Consider the following 4278-nt stretch of genomic DNA (forward strand, 5'->3'; position numbering starts at 1 on the left):
TATGTGGTATAAGAGATGTGATGTATAACGTTATGTGGTATTACGTTGGAACGTATAACGTTATGTGGTGTTACGGTATGACGTATAACGTTATATAGTATTACGATATAACGTATAACGTTATGTGGTGTTTCGTTATAACGTATAACGTTATGAGGTATTACGATATGACGTATAACGTTATATGGTATTATGTTATATCGTATAGCGCTACGTGGTAGTTTGAAATATGGTATAACGTTATGTGGCATTACGATATAACGTATAACGTCATGTTGTATTACGATATAACGTATAACATTGTATTGTATTGCGTTATAACGTATAACGTTATGTAGTACTGCGATATGACGTATAACGTTATATGGTACTACGATATAATGTATAACGTTATGCGGTATTACGATATAGCGTATAACGTTATGTGGTACTACCATATAAGGTATAACGTTATTTTGTATTACGATATGACGCATAACGTTATGTGATATTACGTCATAACATATAACGTTATGTGGACTTACGATATGACGTGCAACGTTATATAGTATTACGATAGAACGTATAACGTTATGTCGTATTACGATATAACGTATAACGTTATGTGGTATTACGATATGACGTATAAAGTTATATGGTATTACGCTATTTAGCATAACGTTATATAGTATTATGTTGTATCGTATAACGCTACGTGGTATTATGAAATAAGGTGTAACGTTATGTGGCGTTACGATAGAACGTTTAACGTTGGATAGTATTACGTTATAACGTATAACGTTATGTAGTACTGCGATTTGACGTATAACGTTATGTGGTACTACGATAGACCGTATAACGTTTTGTGATGTTACGACATAACGTATAACGTTATATGGTATTACGGTACTTAGTACAACGTTATGTAGTGTTATGTTATATCGTATAACGCTACGTGGTATTATGAAATAAGGTATATAGTTATGTTGTTTTACGAGATAACATGTAACGTTTTATGGTATTACGTTATTACGTATAACGTTATGTAGTACTGCGATTTGACGTATAACGTTATGTGGTACTACGATAGACCGTGTAACGTTATGCGGTATTACGATATAACGTATAACGTCATATAGCAATACGATATAACGTATTACGTTATGTGCTATTACGATATAACATATAACGTTATGTGGTGTTACGAAATAACATATAACGTTATGTGATATTACGATCTAACGTATAACGTTATGAGGTGTTACGATATGACGTATAACGTTGTATACTATTATGTTATATCGTATAACGCTACGTGGTATTATGAAATAAGGTATAACGTCATGTTGTATTACGATATAACGTATAACATTGTATGGTATTACGTTATAACGTATAACGTTATGTGGTATTACGATTATACGTATAACGTAATGTAATAACAGGATATAACGTATAACGTCATGTAGCAATACGATATAACGTATAACGTTATATGGTATTACGATATAACGTATAACGTTATGTGGTGTTACGATATAACGTATAACGTTATATAGTATTATGTTATATCGTATAACGCTACATGGCATTATGAAAAAAGGAATAACGTTATGTGGTATTACGATATAACGTTTAACGGAATGTAGTATTAGGATATAACGTATAACGTCATATAGCAGTACGATATAACGTATAACGTAATGTGGTGTTACGATATAACGTATAACGTAATGTAGTATTTGGAAATATCGTATAACGTCATATATCAATACGACATAACGTATAACGTTATGTAGTATTATGTTATATCGTATAACGCTACGTGGTATTATGAAATAAGGTATAAAGTTATGTTGTTTTACGAGATAACGTGTAACGTTGTATGGTATTACGTTATAACGTATGACGTTATGTAGTACTGCGATATGACGTATAACGTTATGTGGTACTACGATATGACGTATAACGTTATATGGTATTACGCTATTTAGTATAACGTTATATAGTATTATGTTATATCGTACACCGCTAAGTGGTATTATGAAATAAGGTGTGACTTTATGTGGCATTACGATATTTAGTATAACGTTATATAGTATTATGTTATATCGTATAACGCTACGTGGTATTTTGAAATAAGGTATGACGTTATGTGGCATTACGGTAGAACGTATAACGTAATGTAGTATTTGGATATATCGTATAACGTCATATATCAACTCGACAGAACGTATAACGTTATGTGGTATTTCGATATGACGTATAACGTTATATGGTATTACGCTATTTAGTGTAACGTTATACAGTATTATGTTATATCGTATAACCCTACATGGTATTATCAAATAAGGTATAACGTTATGTGGTATTACGATATAACGTATAACGTTATGTGGTGTTACGATATTACGTACAACGTAATGTAGTATTAGGATATAACGTATAACGTCATATAGCAATGCGATATAACGTATAACGTTATGTGGTACTACGATATAACGTATGACGTTATGTGGTGTTACGGTATGACGTATTACGTTTTATAGTATTACGTTATAACGTATCACGTTATGTGGTATTACGATATGACGTATAACGTTATGTGTTATTACGTTATAACGTGTAACGTTATATGGACTAACGATATGACGTGCAACGTTATATAGTAGTACGATAGAACTTATAACGTTATGTGGCATTACGATATAACGTATATCGTTATGTGGTATTACGATATGACGTATAACGTTATATGCTATTACGCCATTTAGCATAACGTTATATAGTAATTTGTTATATCGTATAACGCTACGTGGTATTATGAAATAAGGTATAACGTTTTGTTGTATTACGATATATCGTATAACAATGCATGGTATTACGTTATAACGTATAACGTTATGTAGTACTGCGATATGACGTATATCGTTATATGGTACTACGATATGACGTATAACGTTTTGTGGTGTTACGATATGACGTATAGCGTCATATAGCAATACGAAATAACGAATAACGTTATGTGGTGTTACAATATAACGTATAACGTTATGCGGTATTACGACATAATGTGTAACGCTATATAGTATTACGTTATAACGTATAACGTTATGCGGTATTACGATATAAGGTGTAACGTTATATAGTATTACGATATAACGTAAACGTTATATAATATTGCGTTATAACGTATAACGTTATGTGGTGTTACGATATGACGTAGAACGTAATGTAGTATTAGGATATAACGTATAACGCCATATAGCAATACGATATGACGTATAACGTTATGTGGTATTACGATATAACGTATAGCATTATGCGGTGTTACGTTATAACGTATAATGCTACATTTTATTATGAAATAAGGTATAAAGTTATATAGTATTACGCTATTTCGTATAATGTTATATAGTATAATGTTATATCGTATAACGCTACGTGGTATAAGGATATGACGTATAACGTTATGTGGTATTACTATATAAGGTGTAACGTTATATAGCAATACGATGAACGTGTAACGTTATGCGGTATTACGATATGACGTATAACGTAATGTGGTTTTGCGATATAAGGTGTAACGATATATAGTACTATGTTATAACGTATAACGTTATGTAGCGTTACGATATAATGTTTAACGCTATGCGGTATTACGATATAACGTATAACATTATGTGGTATTAGGATATAAGGTATAACGTTATTTGGTGTTACGATATGACGTATAACTTTATATACTATTATATTAGATCGTATAACGCTACGTGGTATTTTGAAATAAGGTATAACGTCATGTTGTATTACGATATATGGTATAACGTTGTATGGTATTACGTTATAACGTATAACGTTATGTAGTACTGCGATATGACGTGTAACGTTATGTGGTACTACGATATAACGTATAACGTTATGTGGTGTTACGGTATGACGTATTACGTTTTATAGTATTACGTTATAACGTATCACGTTATGTGGTGTTACGATATGACGTATAACGTTATATACTATTATGTTATATCGTATAACGCCACGTGGTATAAGGATATGACGTATAACGTTATGTGGTATTACGATATGACGTATGACGTTATGTGGTATTACGATCTAACGTATAACGTTATGTGGTATTACGATATAATGTGTAACGCTATATGGTATTACGTTATAACGTATAACGTTATCCGGTATTACGATATAGGGTGTAACGTTATATAGTATTACGATATAACGTATAACGTTATGTGGTGTTTCGTTATAACGTATAACCTTATGTGGTACTACGACATA

The sequence above is a fragment of the Bombus pyrosoma genome, linkage group LG8 (genome assembly GCF_014825855.1).
Source record: "Bombus pyrosoma isolate SC7728 linkage group LG8, ASM1482585v1, whole genome shotgun sequence".
In the NCBI taxonomy this organism is placed as follows: Eukaryota; Metazoa; Arthropoda; class Insecta; order Hymenoptera; family Apidae; genus Bombus; species Bombus pyrosoma.